The sequence below is a fragment of the Lissotriton vulgaris genome, chromosome 1_1, assembly GCF_964263255.1.
Source record: "Lissotriton vulgaris chromosome 1_1, aLisVul1.2, whole genome shotgun sequence".
In the NCBI taxonomy this organism is placed as follows: domain Eukaryota; kingdom Metazoa; phylum Chordata; class Amphibia; order Caudata; family Salamandridae; genus Lissotriton; species Lissotriton vulgaris.
Window position 1 is genome coordinate 374,537,551 of NC_141685.1, and position 22,807 is coordinate 374,560,357.

Genomic DNA, 22,807 nt, shown 5'->3' on the forward strand with positions numbered 1-22,807 from the left:
ATCCCAGACAGGGTTTTGTGTATCCTGGGTAGGCAGGGCTTTACAGGAAGGTGACTGCTGAGTGGCACCCCGGTGCTCACTACGCATCTGCCGGCTAGAACCAGTTCCAGGGGCACACCAGCCCCTGGCCTGGGGAAAGTCCGGCATGGGAGAGGGGTGTAACCACCCCCCTTCCTGGTCCCACCCCTAGGGCAGGACCTAGTCACGTACCCACCCCTTTCTTTAGGATAAAGGCAGGAGCGGGGACCCTTCCAAATTAGATCATCTTTGGAATCAAGACACGACTTTCTACGAAAGGACTTCAAGATTTCTTCTTCAAGATTCTCCCTTGTGACTAAGGAGTAGTCACCCTGCATCCGCAGGGACCATCTCAAGAACACTGCGGTCTGCTGCAAGTCCTTCCTCCGGAATCCGACTGCCCAGCTCGACGAGAACTGGCTTCCCTGGCACCTCTGACCTCTACCCACCTCTACAGCTAAGCTGAGAACCGTGGGTGCGACGAGACCTCGAGGGACCGGCCATCTTCAACACTGCACGACTTCTTCCCAGCACGACCGCCGAGGGATCCTCTGGTGAGTGCTTTGGGGTCCGAGAAGCCCCGACCCTGAGCAGCTCCAGCACCGAAGTCTAGCCTCCCAGCATCTCCACGATCTGCGTGGGGCCCTTCTGCTTGTTGCTGCTCACCGCGTTGTTTGGCTACTAGCCCGCTGGCTTGTGGCCTTCCTAACGACGCCCGACGACATCACTGCTGCTGGTCTGGTTGCTCCAGACTGGCCCTTGCTCCCTTCCAAAAGAGGAGCACCCCGGACCCTCCTGGTCCACTCCAGACGCCATTTTGAGTCCACCGCGTGGGCTTGAATTAGCCAAGACTTGTTGCCCCAATCCTGGGTCCAGCGACGTCGACAGCTTCATCCATCGTGGGACAGCTCGCTCCTCCATCCTGGTCGCCGACAACGCCTCCTGGTCCGTGAGATCTGCAGAGCACAGCGTCGCCCACTCACCTAGTCGAGGTGACTACCATCCGGTGCCCTCCTGGTGCCACCTGACTACTGGCTAGTAGTCACGAACTTGGTCCCCTCTGCTTTCAGGTGTCATCCATCTTCGATCCAGGCTTGGATCAACTCGAACTATCTTCACTGGTCGCCTGCCAGCAACTTCTTTCTTCAGGCTCCTGGTCCGTCAACGAGGATTCCCGACGTCTTTTGAGACATATGCAGCTGCAGCCCCTGGGCTAGGTAACCTCAGCATTTCGGTGCCCCAGCATAGCCTCACTATCCAAGGGTCAGGATCCACTGTCGTTTTCTTCCTACCTGGTCGGGTTCACCCGAGAACACTAACTTTGTCTTTACTAGTCTCCATAGACTTTGTCCCGCATCCCGCGTGAGAGTGCACACTCTGCACCGAGTCCCCTAGGCCTCCTACTAGTAATCTGAAGGTTCAGTAACGTAGTCCTAGCAAATCCAAAGCCTATTAGTCCAGTACTTACCTGCTAGTAATTTCACATTCCACTTCCATAGTATATGGTTTGTCGTGCCCCTCGGGCACTTGTGTAAATTGTGCTAACAAGTATTTTCATAAGAGTTTTGTTGTGTGCTTAGTACCCTGTCCTCATAAAGAGTACAGGGCTGTTGTGATTCTAATAAATACACGGTTTATTTTCATAACACTTGTGTGGTGTCCTTTCACTTGGTGTTTAAGGGGTATATGTGATGGTATAACAGCTGGCTTAACACGCCCTCTAGAGTTTAGCCCGAAGACTGCTCGTATCCACGCTACTAGGATAGCTGGTCTATAAGGTTGACTTACAACCAATCACCATAAGGGTTGTTTGGACTGATACGAAGTGTTCACTAGAATGCCAGAGCGCCATTTCACACGATTCCAAGCACTCTGCCTTCAAGATTGTCAAGGCCTGCCATAGGAGTGACTGATAGGAACCTGTGTGTCCATTTTAGGGTTAGATATAGGTATACTATATCTAAAGTGGAGAAGTGTGGCTCACGGTGTAGAGCAGGCAGACCCGGAAGCTGAGGTCAGACCCGGGACCAGGGTTCAATTCCCGACGCGGCAGGGTCTTGAGCTCAAATGTCCACGGACTCGATAATTCTCGCTTTGGTGCCTGCTCTAATCATGGGTTCTCACTCTGCAACTCTGGGCATTAAGCTTGCTTAATCTCCACAACGGCCCCCCTGCGTCGGGATGCCTGGCTTTCTCCTTGGGGATGCCCTGTAGGGGATATCTCACAGGGAAAAGCCAGGACGGGTTCCCAAGGCAAGCTCCGGGAAACCTCCGGGTAGCTGTGCGCTCAATAAATGCAATAATAATAATAATAATAATAATAATAAAGCAAAGGGTGATTACACCACCTTGCCCCAGCTGTCGTGCAGCCAGTTGTGTCAGATTTAGATGGCCATCCAGGGGTGGCATAATCCATGCTTCAGCCCGTGGTAGGCCCTGGGTACACCTATGCCATGAGTTACAGGGTCTGATAAGGTGGCCCAGTCCCAATTGGATAATGCACCTAAGGTACACATGTCAATTTAGTGAGAGAACAGCTAGGCTGTGGGTCTGATTGGCAGGCCCACAGCCAGAGAAAGTCGTAAACCAGTGAAACAAAAGCAAAAAATCTGGGTGATCATAGGATTGAAGACCCTACTCTCCCACACCCAGTACATCTGACCCATTGTTCCTGCCAAATATGTAGAATGCTGTAACCCCACAGGCGTGTGGTCAAATGATTAGGCAGGAGTCGTCAATAGTGTAATGTCCGAGGAAAGGAACTGATCACTGCCTAAGCTCGGTGTGACTCCCCCCGACTGACAACTGCAGTTGACAGAAGTGACAAACCAGACTTTGCAGACCTATGGAGAGAACACCACCCCCATGACAAGATGTATTCCTTTTAATACTCCCCCAACAATGTTCACATAGCAGAATTAACTCCTTATTGATGACCTGTGACATAGACCGATGCTCAGACTCGTACTACCACAGCAAAACCTAGTCCTATAACTCCTCACTCTGCTTATTGCTATCTGGCATGAGACTAGACCGAAGAGACCCAACTGAAGACAGAAGAATTGGTAGTTGCAAGATGTGGCCCTTCTGTGAAGACTCCGTTGTGGCGATCACAGACTATTTCCAGAATAACAATCTGTCACAAGGACTATAGAATAGGACTCAATGAAAGTGGCTGGTAGTCATGAAGTAGGCATGTTTAAGGAAAACACACAAAGTATGTAGGAAACTACAAGCCAAAATTGGCAGGCCATGAGTGGATGTAGCTGCCCTGCAGCCTGAGGTGGTGTGCTGGCCAAAGCTCAGTGGGAAATTGGTTAAGACAGTAATGTTCATAAAATGACCTGTTTGAAAAACTGAATTGCTCCTTGTACACGACATACTACCAATAGTTGCACTGTTAGACTGTACCTGCCTTCTAAACAATGAAAATAAGAGGAAACCCATTCTGAGAATAAATTAATCTAGTATGCAATTACAGTGCATGCAGACCCCCCAAAAATAAAGTATTTACAACTACTTGAAGAACCTACAACCTCAAACCAAAAATGCAAGCTCACATTTTAGCAAAGTTTATCTGGTTAACTTGAACCTGCTGCGCCTGACCATGGAACAGAGAGAGGGAGTAGATGCTCCAATGTCCAAGGAGGATTTATTGATATTCATGGACAACATAAAGCATGGAAAGACTCCTTATCTGGATGGGCTGTCAAAGGAGTTTTATCAAACTTACACAGGAATGAGGATTGAAAAACCTCTAGATCGACATCCATGTGGACTCCCTGGAAAGAAGCTTGCTTTTTTACTCTATGAGAGACCTCTATTGCAGTGGTCCTCAAACCAAGGAAGGAACCAAAAGACTATAGATCATACCAGCCACTATCAACAAGCCCTACTGGTCTTTAAATACTGAGCAGAGCTATTGGTAGATAAATACTACATCTAATTCAGGGCCTGGTCAATGTAGACCTGCCAGTGTTCATTACTGGACGCAATGCCATAAACAACCTGTGTAAGTTAGTTTATATACAGTCTGGTTTCTGGCTTCAGACCCGGCCACTCTACGGAGACAGTGATCTTGGCCGTGCTGGACGCCCTGAGAGACGGTGTTGACAAGGCTGTTCCCCAGGCCCTGGTATTACTAGATCTGTCAGCCGCCTTCGACACGGTGGACCACAACATCCTTCTCCACCGTGTCGAACAGGCTGGCATCCAGCGCCCGGCGCTGGCCTGGGTCAGATCTTTTCTGACCGGCAGGTCCCAGACCCTCAGCATGGGCGCCTTCAGGGCTCCCAGAGAGCATTCGCTCTGCGGGGTCCCCCAGGGTTCCTCTTTGTCCCCTCTTCTCTTCAATCTCTATCTTCGCCCCCTTCTTTTTTCTTTGAGGCAGTGGGACGTCACCGTGTTTAATTACGCGGACGACCTGCAACTCATCTTTTCTCTTAACTCCCCCTCCGCTATCCCCAACTTTCAAGCAGTCATGTCCCACATTCTCCAGTGGATGGGCCACAATCAGTTAAAGCTGAACCCCGGAAAGACGGAGCTCCTCCTTCCCGGCAAGAGCGCCACCTTCTGGGGGCCTCAATTCTGGCCGGCGGACCTGGGCCCCTCTCCCACTCCTGTAGCCTCGGTGAAGAGCCTGGGGGTCACTATCGATTCTGCCTTATCCCTAGGGCCGCAGGTAGGGACCGTGGTCTCGTCCTGCATCTACCAACTGCGCAGGATCAGGAAAGTGGCATACCTCTTTACACCCGATGCCCTCCTGCAGGTTATCATGGCCCTCGTCCTCTCCCGCCTAGATTTTTCTAACTCGATCTACCACGGCCTGCCCAAAACATCGATGGCTAGACTGCAAGTGGTCCAAAATCAGGCGGCGAGACTGGCCTTAGGGATTCCGAAGTGGCAATCCGCCAGGCCCCTTCTTGTCAAACTCCACTGGCTCCCTGTCGTCTCTAGGGCAGCCTTTAAGATCGGCTGCCTTATTTTTAAGTCATTAGCTGGCCCTTGTCCTGCTTTCGTTAAATCCCTCATCACACCCTACTGCCCATCCCGCAACCTGAGATCCTCTCACCTCCACTTCTTGACTGTTCCTTCCTTCAAGCTCTGTAGATCTGGAGGCCGGAGATTTGCTTACCTGGCCCCCAAGCTTTGGAATTCCTTCCCCCTCTCTCTTAAAACTTCTAATTCTCTAACCCTTTTCCGTAAGTCTTTAAAAACTTGGCTCTTCCCCCAATCTGGCTAGTCTTTCTGTCCCCTCCACTTCCTACCAGCGCCAGGAAACCCATGGTGTCAGTGCGCTCTATAAGCACCCCTTACGATACGATACGATACGAGTATGAAGTTGAATATGCAGTGTCCTCTTTACACACCAATAAGTCAATCATTATGGTAGGATGGGGATTAATGTACCAAGTAATGGAGAGACCATTTTGATCTACCATAATAAGATAGCTGTGTTTTCTCTACTCAAAGCCCCTGGCATGTATTAGGACAAGTATATGTATTTCTGATAGTTGGACCGTAGAACATGGCAACCTCCAAAGATGTCTGATGTCACCCCTACTCTTTGCTCTGTTCTTGACTAGGGAATTTATCCTTTTTAAAGTGATCAGTTAAAGTGTTGCTAATATTTACACCCTGTTAAAAAGCCAACAAACAATGTCATGGCAAACATATATCAATAATTTCCAAACACTGGAAAGCAGCACGCACAATACAAATCCAGTTCAACGCATATAAGAAAAAAATATATATCGGTTTTTAATGCAGCGTCTGTCTATGTCTGCAGTTTATCCATGTCAGATTGCATTTATATCTGGTTCTCTGGCGCTAGCTGGTGGTAGGAACAAACCTGCGGCCAGTTCAAATTAAAACAAGCATTTGCAATGCAATAGTTCTCGCAAATACGTGAGTTTTGAGCTATTGGCATTGTAAATGACAATGGCTTTTCTTTATGTTTGTAAAACATAAATAAAAGGCATCGTCGTACACGTTACTTACCTTTGGTAACGATGTATCTGGTAGAGACGATTCTAGCCGCAGATTCCTTAACGTAGAATTATCCCCAGGCGTGAAACTGGATCCGGAAAATGTTCTTTGCCCAAGCATCTCTGCGCGCCTGGGGCGGTACTGCATGACTCCGCCCTGACGTCGTCCACGGGCGTGACGTCAGTGAGGTCACATAAGCCCCAGCCCGGCGGGCTGACGTCAGTTTTCTTCGGAGCCATCACAAACAAAACTGTTAGAATATGGGAACAGTGTGCAAAAAATCAGATAAATAGAAAGGAAAGAAGCAAATGGTGAGGAACAGCGCCATTTGGGGAAGTGCCAGGCACTGTGACACAAAGTCATAGAAGGGAAGAGCAGAGCACAGTTACTGCAAGGCAACAGTGCAAGTAAATACACCATTCTCCCCGGAGACAGAAAAAACATGTGAAAAATGTTGCAGCAGGCAAAAAAAGCCTGCAACCACAGTTCATTAATAGTGAAGGACAAGAAGTCCAGAACAGAAGAGTAAGAAAACTAGTTACTTACCTGTAACTTCAGTTATCCAGTATTGGTATCTTTCATAGAATCACTTGCTTAGAATCATTCCCGCCGACTAGGTGGGAGTCTCGCGGTACAATAAAACATGCACATTATAGTCATAACACTATTACACAATAGGCTACTATGGACAGCAAAGTCACTACATTAGCCTATCAGTCTTTTTGTAAAAAGAACCAAACTTGGAACCCAGCCAATCAGGCTGCAGCACCCTCTTAGAACCTTTCACAGAGAGGCAACCCCTCAGATTTTCATAGCACAAGTGACAGTAAGATGTCTAGAGATAAGGTAAGCCTCTCTGGGAAGGAGGGTGGGTCGCATGTGAATCTATGAATGATACCAATACTGGATAACTGAAGTTACAGGTAAGTAACTTGTTTTCCTATCCAGTATTGGGGTATCTTTCAAAGATTCACATGCTTAAAATCAGAATAGCTAGCAGTAAATAATACTTAGTCGTATAGTGGATGGTGGGTATCATAATAAAAGACCTCTTAAACCCAATATAGTATTGCAGTACATATTTGAATCTTAAGAGAAATATCATAGACATATGCATCAAAATAAACATACCTATATATTAAACACTTTTCAGTAAAGATATAACCATTTTCTTACAGAGGCTTACCTTACTTAAAAAGGTTTCGTAGCACTGCTTGACCCACTGCTGATTCAGCCTCTGTTGCCAGATCAAGGCAGTAATGCCATGTAAATGTGTGCACATTCTTCCAGGTTGCAGCACGGAAAATCTTCTCCAAAGGTACTCCAGCAAAAAGAGCAGTAGATGAGGACACTGCCCTTGTAGAGTGATTGGTAAATTTCAAATAAGGTTGCTTGATAGTGAAAGCCTGGATTTCACTGACTCTCCGAGCAGAGGTGACTGCCACTAGAAGCGCTGTTTTCCAGGAGATATACTTTAAATAAGCTTTGTTAACAGGCTCAAATGGATGCTTCATGAGCTGCTGCAGCACCAAATTAAGCCTCCATTCTGGAGGAGGAGCTCTAATAGGTGGAAAAGTTCTGAAAAGCCCCTTTAGAAATAGTTTAATCAAACGATCAGAGCAAAGGGATTCCGCTCCTGTAGAGCACCTGTAGGTATAGATGGCCGCTAGATGCAATTTAACCGAAGCAACGCCCCCCACCATCACCCTCAACGCCTGGACACCGATCAACCTCGAAGACACCATCAGCACGATGAACTCCATCCACTCCGGATCTCCAACCGACCCCTGCCCTCACCACGTCTTCAACAAGGCCGACGCTGTCATCGCACCCCACCTGCGGGACATCATCAACACCTTCTTCGACACCGCCACCTTCCCTGAGAGCTGGAAGCACGCCGAACTCCGCGCTCTACTAAAGAAACCAACGGCGGACCCCACCGAACTCAAGAACTACCGCCCCATCTCGCTCCTCCCGTTTCCAGCCAAAGTCATCGAGAAGACCGTCAACAAGCAACTGGCAGCCTTCCTCGAGACGACTGGATCTCTCGACCCATCTCAGTCAGGCTTCCGGGCCAACCACAGCACCGAGACCGCCCTCATCGCTGCCACTGATGACATCCGAACCCTGCTGGACAACGGAGAAACAGCGGCCCTCATCCTCCTGGACCTCTCCGCGGCATTCGACACTGTCTGCCACCGCACCCTAGTGCAGCGCCTCAGCAACGTCGGAATCAAGGAGAAGGCACTGGAATGGATCATCTCCTTCCTCGCCGGAAGGACACAGAGAGTCCGCCTCCCCCCGTTCAGATCAGAAGCCACGGAAGTCATCTGCGGCGTCCCTCAGGGCTCCTCGCTCAGCCCCACCCTCTTCAATGTCTACATGAGCCCCCTTGCGGCCATCGCACGCCAACACAACCTGAACATCATCTCCTACGCCGATGACACCCAGCTGATCCTCTCCCTGACCAACGACCCCGCCACCGCCAGAGCCAACCTACACGAAGGGATGAAAGACGTGGCCGAGTGGATGACGACCAGCCGCCTGAAACAGAACACAGACAAGGCCTGGCTGTTCGAGCAGTGCTGACCTCCCCCCCCCCCCCCCCCCCCCCCCACCCCAAGCGCCTGGAGATCCTCCGGGTGAGTAGTGCGCGGTATAAATGCCTTTGATTGATTGATTCTTAAAGCTGCTGTTCGGTCACGAGCCACTTTATATATTGATGTATAATGTTCCGCACATTGCACTTTTGTTCTATGCACTTTACACTTTATACTCCATTTTGCACATTTTTTGCATCTTTGCACAATATTGATCTGGATTCAATAATGTTGTTGTTATCCTTTTTTCCTGTTTTTAATAACCTTTTAATTGTACATACTACTGTTTTTAACAAAGTGGGACATTTATGTGTTATTGTGGAAATGATTGACTGAATTATGTTATATTCGGGCTGTTATATCATTGTACTGTACTGTTTGAAATTGCAACCTGTATGTACTTTTATGGATGTTTTTATTCCGAATAAAGATCTTTGACTTGACTTGACATAATACACTCGGAATTAATGGAGTATAACAAAATATGCTCGCCCTTTACATCGTAATACTGTAATGCCCTGTGTATTGGTTATTATACACAAACAAATCACAATCCCATTTAACACATTTTTTAAAAGTGTATACTTGTCCTTGATCTTCATGCAAATATGACCCCATTAAGACTATGAAATACCTCGGTACATAGGTCACTGGACTATAGACATAATAAAATTTCATAATAATAAAGAATATATTATATTATTTATTTTTATATGTTTTGTCTGTTATCTGTACAAATACTCAGAGTCCCCGTATATTCTTCTATTTGTTATTAGTTACTGTCGACCTAAATTGTCTAGAGGATTGCCTTTTTCTAGTTTTTAGGGGCACTAATGTAAATGTGTGTGTGTTTATTCCTCCCTAGCAGTACTCTAAAGTGATCAGGTGCTAAAACAGGGACCCACTAAAAGGATTGGTGAGTATCCTGTGAATAAGTGCAAAGTCTATGTGTTACATAGATGTGATGTGCAAAAATTAATAAACAAAACAAAACATAAATGTTAAGATCATGTATTATCCTCATTTAATCTGCCTAAAGGTATTTTATAGATTTTATGAGTTGTCAGATGTTTATACCAACATTTTTTCTATGTACATCGGAGTGTTTCAGAGGCCCTTTTTCCTATCACATTCTAGCTAACAGACCATGTGTGGAGTGTACCTAACCTATGGATAAGATGAATTGCGGAGTATCCATAATTCTACATTGCTACTATAGAAAATTATGGAGATCCTCCCCCATGTGTAAAACCTCCCGGACTTTTAATGTTAAGGAGAACGATATATTTTGATTCGAGCTGTCAGACGTTTTTCATTGTTGCCTCCCCTTTTACTCGGGTTAACAGCATCAATAACAAAATATCTGAGGTGATTGGGGTTTTGGTTGTGTACACTCTTAAAATATCGAGCTACAGGGTAGCTGGAGTCGGCATTGACTATCACCCTCAAATGCTGTAAGATGCGCATGTGAACAAGCAATTTGGTACTACCTACATAGGTAAGTTCACAGCTGCATATCAACACGTAGACGGCTAATTCAGTGCGGCAAGTATAATGACCTTTTAACGTAATAGGAGTAATATCAAATGGAGTTGGATGTGTTTTAACATTCACCCCAAACTTGCACGCCCGGCAACTGCTGCAACGGTAAAACCCTTTGCGGGGGGACAACCAGGTGTCCACTTTCATCATTTCTGGGCTACTACATACCAGATCGTTGCGCATTGCATACATTCGTCTATATGTGACTGTTGGAGTTTTGGGCATGATGTCTTTGAGTACAGGGTCTGTGAGGATGATGGGCCATTCCTGTTTAATCAGTTTAGTGATCCGACGAGCTTGACGACTGTATCCTGTTATGAGGCGGATAGTGTTTACTTCATTTTCTTCTTGCGATCTGGCGTGTTTCACCCTATTGGGATTCAATAACTCTAGCCGGTTGAGACGGTTAGCTTTTGACATGCTCACGTCTAACTTATTGGCATTATAGGCCCTGGTAAGTAGTCTGTTTTTACAATCCTGTTGAAGTTTGTCTCTCATCTCAAGGGAACTACAGGACCTACGTATTCGCAAGAATTCCCCATAAGGGATAGCTGTGGTGGTGTGGGTGGAAGCTTCTAGCGTGCAAGATAGTGTTGCCTGATGTGCTTTTCCTAAACAGGCTGGTGGTGATTTTATTTTGCACTATGTTGACCTGCACATCTAGAAAAGTTGCCTCATGTGAGTTGATATTTGCTGTGAATTTTAAGTTCAATTTATTGTTGTTAATATCAATCACAAATTGATTAGCTTCTTGTATAGAACCACACCAAATTATAAACACGTCATCTATATATCTCCAATATCTCATGACATTGTTGTTCCAATATGCTGCATGGTGAACCTTGAGGACATGCTCCTCCCACCACCCCACCTGGAGCCCCGCGTAGGTGGGGGAAAAACATGCCCCCAGGGCCACCCCTCTTAATTGCTTGAAAACAACAGTGTTGAATGAAAAAACATTGTTGTTTAAACATGTATCAATCATAGTGATAAGCATTTTATTGTGCTGATAAAATTCAATGGGGCGTTGGTCCAGATAGTATTTGACCGCTCTTATTCCATCAGCGTGTGCTATACTGGTGTATAGCGTGGCTATATCCATAGTCATGAGTAATAAATCGTCAGTCCATGTACATTGATTTAAAAGATATAAAAACTCTGTTGTGTCCTTAATGTAAGCTGGTAATGAGACCACAAATTCCTGCAGGTAGAAATCTATGTATTTTGATATATTTTCGAAAACACTATTGATTACTGACACGATTGGCCGACCTAGCACTGGTGTTTGCTGTATATGTACATTAGGTAAAAAGTAAATGTAAGGTAACACGGGTGAACTTTGTGCAAAAATTTCAGTTCATCTTTAGATATCAGTCCCTCGCGTTTCCATAGATATAGATCTTTTTCATATGTTTCCTGAATCTTTTTTGCAGTTTTAAAGTCTATCTTGGCATAACACAATTCATCATTGAGGTGACGGTGAGCTTCCTCGATGTAATCCTGTTTGGCCCAAAGCACAATGTTACCGCCTTTATCTGATTGGTTAATGACGATTTTATCATCATTTTTTAATTTTTGCATTAGATTGTTATATGCTCTCATTTTGGCGTTGGATGGTTTGCGCTGCTTCATAGTCTTAAATTGAAGTTTTTTGAGCTCCTCTGTTAGCCTATCGGCATAGATATCTATGGCATCCCTGGGCATGCTCGGATTGAATGTCGATGGCGGTCTGAAGGGACTGCTACTAGTAAGGTTGATGTGAATGTCCTCCCTGTCAGCGATCAATTGAGTATTTGCAATTTGATTATCCTCAGTACGCAGATGATGCATGGTTCGTATTAGACAGACATCTTTTGCTTGTAATCCGCTTTTATTAGATTGGTGACATGTTTCCAGATTTTTCTTCTCAATTGTGCACTTCTTGATGGCATAGTATTTCTTGAGCTTTACCTTGCAGATATATTTGAAGACGTTGATTCTGGTGTTACAATAGGTTAATTACTTTCCGGGCAGAAAGACAGGCCTAAGGAAAGTAATTGTCTCTCTGCTTGATTGAGTTCAGTACTGGTTAAATTGATTATACTGTTTTCGTCTACTGCTTCTTGTTCTGCCAGAATTTTTTCCTGGGTTGCCTTCCTTTTGGCTTTGGTGCGTTTGCGGCGTTGCCGTCGTCTTGAGTTCCTGTTTTGGGTTGCGCTGAGTTTTGATTTCGTGAGCGCAATGTTTATTTTCTCTGAAGCCTCACGTATTCTATTTCCTCCGCTAGGGTTAATTGGCCCAAGTCTTCTCTCTGTGCTCTCGAGGTGCTGTCATCCGATTCATCCCCACTAGGGACCAGGCTGGTATCAGACCCTGATCGATTGGAGTCGCTCACTTCTGCAGTCACTTGGTGATTCACAGTTTTGGGCTTAGCTATCAAAGTGCTGTTTTGCTTGCGCATATGATCGTACTTCCTGGCAAATAAATAAATTTGACCTAAAGCGTAATCCTGTTCGTCATGAGCAAATTTATAAGCTTTTCTCGTTTTAATTGTGTCCTCTTGTTTTTTGAGGCGCTCTGTTATTTCTTTCGTGATTTGTTTGATATACGCTTTGTCTTTTTTTAATTAATCTTTTTTAAGTTCTTCATTAATTCAGATGAATTCATCCAGGTTTTTTTGACGGTCTACTTTGGCGTACTTGACTAATAAGCATAGCAGGCGCATAGAAGCCTCGAGGTTACTCTCCGCCCAGTCTTTAAGTTACAAGGGGTTAGGGTTCTCGAAACTAGGGACGAGCATGATGCGCAAGCCGCGCGGCACCCTCCCCACCTCATGGTATTTCTCGAGGGAACGGATCTCCAACCATTTGGTGAGTTCTCCCCTTCTGTTCTTCTCCAGCTCTCATCAGTTTCTTTACTTCAGTCTCATTGCTCACAGTTTTTGTTTTGTTGGTATTTTCACCTTGTTTCACTTTTGGCAGATTTAAAAACAGTTCTTCAAATGCCTCCTCTCTCTCCCGCTCTTCTGACATTGCACCACAGAGTTATTATACGTTATAAAAGTTCTTAGGTGGATATTATAATTATCCCCCGTAGCGCTGACTCTACTGGCACCTCCCTGACCTGCGTGTCTAGCTGGTGCGGTATGTCTCACCGTGAGAGCTGCCTCCGGGTTCGGTCCTCCGACTTCTCCCTCAGCTGTCCTCCTTCGGCGTTCTCCGCTCTTTCCTGGTGACGTGAAGGGGGCTGACCAATGTTGCTCCAATACCAGAACAGAAACTCGTTGCTAGGTCCGTGCTGTGGTCAGCCGACTTCGTGGTGGAGGGGTCTGCGTTGATCGGGAACCGACCTCGTCCCGATGAATATACAAATCCAACTTGTCGCAAATGTGCTTCCCCGCACCGACAGGTACGCAGACTCCAATAATAAGCATCAATCAATGAATCAATCATCGCATTTATATAGCGCGCTACTCACCCAGAGGGTCTCAAGGCGCTGGGGGAGGGGGGTCCGCTACCGCTCGAACAGCCAGGTCTTGAGTTGCTTCCTGAAGGCGAGGTGGTCCTGGGTCAGGCGGAGGTGGGTGGGGAGGGAGTTCCATGTCTTGGCGGCGAGGTAGGAGAAGGACCGTCCCCCTGTGGTGGCTCTTCGGATGCGGGGGACGGCGGCGAGGGCGTGGCTGGTCGATCGAAGCTGGCGTTTGGGAGCGTAGAAGTTGAGGCGGCTGTTGAGGTATCCTGGGCCTTGGTTGTGTAGGGCTTTGTGTGCGTGGGTGAGGAGACGGAAGGTGATTCTCTTGTTGACCGGGAGCCAGTGCAGGTCTCTCAGGTGTCTGGAGATGTGGCTGCGACGGGGGATGTCCAGGATGAGTCGTGCTGAGGCGTTCTGGATCCGCTGGAGTCTCTTCTGGAGTTTGGTGGTGGTTCCAGCGTAGAGGGAGTTGCCGTAGTCCAGACGGCTGGTGACGAGGGCTTGGGTGACCGTCTTCCTGGTCTCGGTGGGGATCCACCGGAAGATCTTACGTAGCATGCGCAGGATGTTGAAGCACGACGAGGAGACGGCGTTGACTTGTCTGGTCATGGAGAGGGAGGAGTCCAGGATGAAGCTCAGGTTGCGTGCGTGGTCTGTTAGTTTGGGTGCGCTGCCTAGGGCGTGGGGCCTCCAGGAGTCGTCCCAAGAGGCGGGTGAGGATCCCAGGATGAGGACTTCCGTCTTGTCCGAGTTCAGTTTCAGGCGGCTGTTCTTCATCCATTCGGCTACCTCTTTCATCCCTTCGTGAAGGTTGGCTCTGGCGGTGGCGGGGTCGTTGGTGAAGGAGAGGATCAGCTGGGTGTCGTTGGCGTAGATGATCTTGAGGTTGTGCTGGCGTGCGATGTCTGCGAGGGGGCTCATGTAGACGTTGAAGAGGGTTGGACCGAGCGAGGAGCCTTTAGGAACGCCGCAGATGACTTCAGTGGCTTCAGATCTGAATCAGTCTTTGAAATATTTTCTTGAATATTTATTCAATTGTGGTGCAAGCCATCAGACGCGTTTCGGACTTCAAGAGAAAAAAAGGAGGGCCAGAGGACTTACGCCGCGAGCATTGCGAGGAGCCCTCTCTTGAAGATGCTGGTGAAAAAGAAACTATGCGGCGCACTGTCTCAGGAGAGGAAGAAACCAGCAGATGACAGACCTTTGGAGAGGAGGGGACCTCCTCAGAAGATGAATCACGGACCCGACGCCGGCACAATGCTGTGAAATCCGCCACAGGTGCCAGAGTGGGCATCTGCGGCGCCGAGTTGACCACCTCCACCACGTGCTCCCAAGGAGACTGGGGCAGGGTCGGAGCCGGTGCGGCTAAGGAACGGCGCCAAAAAGGCGTTGGCTTGACCTCACTCGGGGCAGCCACCCGCGGAGAGGACCGAGAGAGACTCGGGATAGCACCCCAAGCCCAGGCCTCGACTCACGGCACCGCCAGGGATGGGGAGGAAAGCCTCCGGCGCCAAAACGATGCAGGTTCGACCACTGGAGAGACAGCTGCCTGTTCAGAGGGCGGACTCTGGGACAAGCCCTGAGTCCTGGCGACCTCCTGCAACGCCACAGGGAGCCCCGGAGGGATGTGCAGCGAGGCAGTGACATCTCTTGTCGAAAACACCACCCTCCTACAACCTAAAGCCCAAACTTTCGGCGCCGGGGTCGAAGCCGGCGGCGACTCCGCAGAAGGCCCAGCGCGAGGCAGGGGATCCGCAGACGTCTCAGGAGGTGGAGGAGGAGCCAAAAAAGCCTGCAGAGCCGCAGCGTAGGCGGTCATTTGGGCCCTAGTCGCCCCGACACCGGGAAATGGCGGATTGGGTGGCAACTGGCGGGGGCGCACGTCCCAAGGGGAACCTGCGCCCTCCGCCGAATGGGGACAAGAACTCGGAGACAAACTACAGGACCTACCAGCTGGCGAGCGACACCCTTAGGGCCATGGCACGGGGCGATGCCCCAGACTTAATTGCCAGTTCCTGGCCTCCAAGGTAGAAAACGGAAGCTGGGACGACAACGACTTGGACAAGCAGGCTGACAGCAATTTCATCCGGCGCTTCCGCCAGGATTTCGGTTTATGGTGCTGACAAGCCTCGCAGTCCGTGGAGTCATGGTGCTCGCCCAAACACCACATACATATTGGGTGAGGGTCCGTCGCCGACATTTGACGTGTACAAGAGGTACACGTCTTGAAGCCCGAAGGCATTCGCACACTGTTCCCAAAACGCAAGAGAACCGGATCCGCTTTGCATGCGTAAAAGAGAAAAACTGACATCAGTGTGCTGGAGTGACCTCGTTGATGGCGCACCCGCGGACGACGTCAGGGCGGAGTCACGCGGTACCAACCCCCGGCGCGCAGAGATGCTGGGGCAAAGAACATTTTCCGGATCCAGTCTCACGCCTGGGAATAATTCTACATTAAGGAATCTGCGGCTAGTAGTGTCTATCAGATATTTAAAATGCCAATAGCTTAAACTAGCGTAAACGCGAGACCCATTGCATTGCAAATGCTTGTTTATACTGGTATGATAATAGAACTTGACCAGGAAGATGGAAGGCCTGTCTTGCAAGCAGGATTGGAAATGTGTTTACGTTTTGGCCCAAATTCGAGGGTTTGCCTTTTATAAATCTGCGGAAACCCCGTCCAGGCCATGTGTTTTGTCATTTGACATAGATGACTAGCCTTGGACACATCCTCCTCAGTAAATACCAAGACATAATTGCCACCAGTAGGTGCCAATATGGGAGGCGTAGGGCCCTCTTTGGGGTTTCAGTATATGTCCTGAAAGTAAGTTACCCACATATAAGAGGATTTGTTGTAATCAATTGTATTGTTGACAGTCCCTGAAAAGAAAAGGTGTTTCCCAATCTCCCAGAACAAGGCACAATTTTTAAAAATATCTTCTTGTTGAAACTCATTCGACACTTTTTCTTTAATTTTATTTTTAATGGGCTGCCAGTGTTTGCTTATAAGATTTCCTTCTCCTGGCTATCTTGTCCTTATCTTGTGGAATTTGCTTTAGAGCTTTTTGCAATTTTTGGTGTACCACCATGCACTTGTGCTCAAACAACCTGTCATCATTAGAGTTAGTTTTATCCAAAGGCCTTGTAAGGCTGTTTGCGACCCGATTGTATATTCTATGAAAGGATCTTGTTAGGGTTCCACTTTTAGTGGCACTATCTAAACAGAGGTTTAGATCTTCCTCGCAAACATTAACCCCTTCCATGCACATGACGAACCCCAGCTGTCATGCACTACGGTGCTTGTGTGCGGATGACAGCTGGGGTTCGTCCAGCCCACCCCTGTTCGTGCTGTTTACAGCACAGCAGGGGAATCGCGGCCGCATCGAAGGGGTTAAACAAATCATCTGTAAATTGACACTGTCAACCTTACAGTCTTTCAATCTGCGGGCCTGATCCTGGGGAGCAATATCAGTATTTTTAGGGCCCCTTAGGGTGAAGCTAGCTCTCTCCCACCCTAATCCAGTGACATGAAAAGAGGGTTGTGGTCACTGAACTGGTTCATTTTAAACTCAATAAGTGAGACAAACTGGGCCAAAAAGGTGGAAATGAAAACGTAATCAATCGTGGTGTTTAGTCCTCTGCCAATGGATGGTGAAATACTTTCTCTCTTCATCCTCTCCCTAATATGCTGTAGGGCAGCAATGATTTTCTCTAACAGCCTCCCTTGGGACATGCGCTCAGAGTCGGCACCAGGATGGTTCCCAGGACCAAGATCGTCATAGATATGACACCTACTTCAGCATTGGTGCAAATTAAAATTGCCTAAAATAATAACCAAATAGGGGTTTTTCTGATCTTCCCTAAACGTCTCTAAAAAAAGATTTTAAGCATAGCAAGTGATCAGTGGGTTTAATCCTCACATACGGTACTTACGATAAGTAGGTATGGCGCATTTTTTAAAACAAATTGAACCACTAGGAGGGTATGGAGCCTGTATCAAGCTTCTGTGGGGTACACGGAATCTTGAGGGAAATTAGAGTGAGCAAAACCCCTTTGGCCCTGCCTACTGTGAGGGTAGGGCAGGCTCGAAGTGAGCGGTAAATCTGTGCAAAAAGAACGTGTCATTGGTATCCCAAGTTTCTTGAAGACACACTATGTTCTGGTCTAGTAAAATGTTAAGCCACCTCATCTTTTTTATTACTTGATCCTGCAATGTTTCAGGGGAGTACATTCAATAGGGAATCTGTCTTAGGTTCTAAATTAGACAAAATGAGGGGTCTCTCAGGCGCCTTATGATCCCTATTCTGTGGTAATTAGATAGAATCGGAGCTCAGTCAATTATTAGTATCTAAGCGGCTTGGCAATTGAAATATATTAGGCAGCTAGATGGGGCACCCTGAATCCCGCCCTCCAGAGCTAATGGCCCTCTCAGAGGAAATCTAGCCAGTCTTTGTCTTATCAAAACTCACAGGGGGAAGAAAAAAACAAGCAGCAACTCTGATATCTCCAGGGTGTACGTTGAGCCCCTTGTCAAACAGGCTATCTGCTATATTGTTTAATTCAAAATTGAGAATACAATCCCCCTCTTCCGTTTTCCTGCTTGTACCAACCCAACCCACCCATGTAGCCATGATGATATGTGAGGAAACCTGTGTCTCCACCCCATTGTTACACCAAAATTTGGCTTTACAAATAAGCTTAGAGATGGATTCTGTTTTCTGCTCTCTTAACAGGGAAACACCCAGCTACCAGTGGTGTTGCTTTGGGGTGGGTGATGGGTGGTTAGGGGGTTGGGGTTGTAGTCTAAAGGGGGTGCCCACCGATCAAATTCAGGAGGGGAAAATGTCCCCGACCTTTGTGGGTTCCTATTCGAAGCAGGAGCCCTAATAGGCAACAAAATCATCTGGAGAGAGAGGAGGTACTGTCCCTCCTGATATGGAGGAGTGGGCTAAAGTATCATGGCACACCTTTGGCAGAATGCTAGCTCGATGTGATGCTCCCAAAGCCTTATCAGGGTTTTGGCAGGTAGAACTATACCTGACAAGGACGGAATTAAAGATGCAGGCATTTTGACTCAGGGGGGGAGGGAGTGGGGATGGGAGTCTGAGTGATTGGCAAACTTTATTCTGATTCTCAGTTAACTAATAATTCAGATCAACTGCAGTTTTCATAGCAACCAACATCCCCTTCAGCCCCTCCGTTGTACTGTGTCCAAACTTCACCACCTTTTCATAATAAACATTAAACATGGGCTCTACTAATGCTTAAAAGTGGTGCCCAACAAAGTTACAACAGTGGAGACAAGTACTAGTAAGTGTTGTGAAGAACGGCGCTATTTAGCACTGGCGGCATCACAAAGGCTTGCTTTCCACCTCTCCTGCAGGCAAGGCTAGTTTCTGGGACCAGTAGTCCATCTTGAGGCATACTGTGTTTCAGAGTGGACTTGTCGTTGCAAGGTAACCCTGAGATGAACAACGCAAACTACCAGCTAAACCTATGTAAAGGAATTCTCCAATTATTCCAGTTAGACCAAGCTCTTGCTTGGTTAAAGCAATGCACCACCATCCACTGAAAGTCCACAAGAAGCAGGTCTTGAAGCTCTAGAGAAAACAGAAATAGGCCGAAAAGTGGTGTCATTGTCTCAAAAACCTAGGCTATGCTCAACTCGCTCTGAGAGCCATGCAATGGTAATCAGTAGAGCAAAGAAATTAATTCAAGAATCTTTGCATGTTGTCTTAAGCCTGCTGAGAGAAAAACATAACTATTCGGAAGTTAGCCCTAATCAATCAATCAATCAGGAGTTTGTTAAAGCGCGCCTACTAACCCGTAAGGGTCTCAAGGCGCTTGGGGTGGAGGGGGTGCTGGTTCCATTTCATCAAGGAGGGGGTCTGTTGAAGAGCCAGGTTTTGAGGTTTCTTGCGAAGATGGGGAGCGGTGTTGTCTGTCTGAGGTGGAGGGGAAGGGCGTTCCATGCTTTGGCCGCGAGGAAGGAGAAGGAGTGGCCTCCCGATCTGGTCTTTCTGGTGCGGGGGACCACGGCGTAGAAAAGCTGGGCTGATCGTAGGGTCCTTTGGGGTGCATGGAATTTGAGTCGGCTGTTCAGGTATGCTGGTCCGGTGCCGTGGAGGGCCTTGTGTGCGTGGGTGAGCATCTTAAAGGTGATTCTCGCCTCGACAGGGAGCCAGTGGAATGTGCGCAGGTGCTGGGAGATGTGGCAGTGTTTTGGCAGGTTGAGGACCAGTCTTGAGGCGGCGTTCTGGATGTTCTGTAGCTTGCGGATAAGGTTTTTGTTTATTCCGGCGTAGAGTGCGTTGCCGTAGTCGAGTCTGCTGGTGACCAGGGCGTGAGTGACTGTCTTTCGGTGTTCGAGGGGGATCCATTTGAAGGTCTTACGAAGGAGGCGGAGGGTGTGGAAGCAGGAAGATGAGAGTTGATCTGGCGGTCCATTTTGAGCTTGGAGTCCAGGATGATTCCCAGGTTGCGTGCGTGGTCTGTGGGGGTTGGCGGGTTTCCGAGGGCGGTGGGCCACCAGGTGTCGCTCCAGGCGTCGGGGTTTGGGCCCATGATGAGTACTTCTGTTTTGTTGGTGTTTAGTTGTAGGCAGCTGTTTTTCATCCATTTGGCGACGGCTTCCATGCCTTCTCGAAAGTTGCGTCTGGCGGTGTTGGGCTCGTTGGATAGGGAGAGGATGAGCTGGGTGTCGTCTGCGTATGACACAATTTTGAGTCAGTATGTTCTGACGATGGGGGCAAGTGGAGCCATGTAGACGTTGAAGAGCGTCGGGCTGAGGGAGGAGCCCTGGGGGACTCCGCAGGTGGTAGGTGTGGGGTCCGAGAGGAAATGGGGGAGTCTGACCCGCTGCGTCCTGCCGGAAAAGAAGGAGCAGATCCAGTCGAGGGCCTTGTCCTGGATTCCTGCTTCGTAGAGTCTGCGTATTAGGGTGCGGTGGGAGACTGTGTCGAACGCCGCTGATAGGTCGAGGAGGATGAGGGCTACTGTTTCTCCTTTGTCCAGTAAGGTGCGGATGTCGTCTGTTGCGGCGAGGAGGGCGGTTTCCGTACTGTGGTTTTTTCTGAAGCCGGATTGGGAGGAGTCGAGGATGTTGTGTTCTTCAATGAATGTGGCGAGTTGGCTGTTGATGGCTTTCTCGATGACTTTCGCTGGGAACGGGAGCAGGGAGATGGGTCTGTAGTTTTTGAGGTCGGTGGGGTCCGCTGATGGTTTCTTTAGGAGGGGGTTGACCTTGACGTGTTTCCAGTCGTCGGGGAACGAGGCGGTCACCAGGGAGCGGTTGATGGTTTGGCGGAGCATGGGTGCGATGGTGTTGGCGGCTCTGTTGAAGATGTGGTGGGGGCAGGGGTCCGTGGGGGCCCCTGAGTGGATTGACTTCATTGTCTTCAGTGTGTCTTCGGTGGTAAGGGCTGTCCAGTGATCAATCGCTGGTTTCCGGGTGTCGGGGGTGGTTGGTGAGGGTTCAGTGTGTTGGTTGTCTTCGTCGAAGTTGTCGTAGATGCTCTTGATTTTGTGGTGGAAAAAGATGCTGAGTTTGTCGCAGTGGTCTTGTGAGGGAGGGATGTCGGTAGACTCGCTGGTGGGTTGGGCGAACTCCTTAATGATGCTGAAGAGTTCCTTGCTGTTGTGTGCGTGGGTGGAGATTCTGTCTTCAATCGCTTTTTTCCTCATTTCTCTGATGAGTTGATGGTGCGTCGTTGGTGGCGGCTCTGAAGTTGTTGTGGGCTTCTGTGGATTTGGTGTTTCTCCAGGCCTTTTCGAGGCGGCATCATGTGCGCCTAGACTCTCGAAGTTCGGTGGTAAACCATCTGGCTTTCTTGGCACTGGTATTGTTGTTTTTCTTGAGGGGGGCTATGGTGTTGGTGCTGTCCGAGATCCATCTATGCGGGGTACGGGCTGCAGTGTTGGGGTCGTCGTTTTCCGCGATGGTTGGGGTGGAGTTGTTGAGTGAGGAGGTGAGCTGGTCATCGGTGATTTTGGTCCAGTTTCTTTGTGGAAGCAGGTGCTGGTGTCTGTGGATGGTGGGTGTTCTGAAGGTGAAGTGGACGCAACGATGGTCGGTCCATGGGAGTTCAGTGGTGTGGCTGAAGGTGATGGAGTTTCCTGTAGTGAAGAGGGGGTCGAGGGTGTGTCCTGCTGAGTGCGTGGGCTCGGTCACGATCTGGCGGAGTCCAATGTTGTTGAGGTTGTCCAGGAGGCATGTGGTGTTGGGGTCCAGTTGATTGTCGAGGTGGTAGTTGAGGTATCCCAGCAGGGTGTAGTTGGTGGATGCGATGGCCTGCGGGGAGATAATGTCCGTGATGGAGTTGGCAAAGGGTCTGCGGGTGCCAGGGGGTCGGTAGATGAGGGTTCTTCGGAGGGCGGCGGTGGGGCTGGCCAGTATCTTGAAGTGAAGGTGTTCCATCAGTTTTGTGGACTCGTCAGGGAGTGTGCTCAGGCGGAGGCTGGATTTGTGGACGATGGCGATTCCTCCTCCTGTGTGGGTGGGGCGGTCCTTCCTGGAGATCTTGTATTCCTGGGGGATGGCGATGGCGATGTCCGGTCCCGAGGTGGTGTTGGTCCAGGTTTCGGTGAAGAATGCTACGTCTGGGGTGGTGCTGTCGAGGAGGTCCCAGATTTCTGTGGCATGTTTGTGGAGGGATCGGACGTTGAGGAGGATGCATTGCAGGGTCTTCGGTTCGGTTGTGTTCTTGTGGGCGGGTTGTGCTGGATCCGTGTTCTTGGCGGTGCTGCAGGTGTGCCGGCAGCGGTGCCTAAGGATAGAGTAAATCCATCTCAAAACTCTGACAAACAGCAAGAAGGAAGCCACCCGGTGAAAAGAAACGGAAATCAATGGAGAACTGAGATTCAAAGGTAAGCTAAAAAGCATGATCTTCAATAAAGTGATAAATCAGATAACAGGACTTCCACTCCACCCGTACATATCTGGAATGCCTCACCATTTTCTCCTACTCCACCAGAACCAATGAGATCAAGCCCACTGAGGGAGCCAAAGCACAGATGTCAATCAGATTTATCCAAACTGGCCCTTCAATGCGTGCCTTTCCCGACCAAATAATCGCAGTTCACCCTGTTAAAAGTATGGCTCCTGAGCTATAGCTTCACAATGGATAATGGAAATGGAAGTTAGAGAGATCTGGGACATTTTAATACACCCAAAGACTCAAAAAGCGATCTTAAGGAGCTTAAAGTTGACA

At 48.5% G+C, this 22,807-nt stretch overlaps 1 protein-coding gene across 4 annotated transcripts in view; it reads right to left on the reverse strand.

The window, feature by feature from the left end:
• The window catches only part of NRDC (nardilysin convertase), a 2,107,381-nt gene that overhangs the window by 1,200,743 nt on the left and 883,831 nt on the right, over positions 1-22,807 (reverse strand). The gene's annotated exons all lie outside the window — the stretch shown is intronic.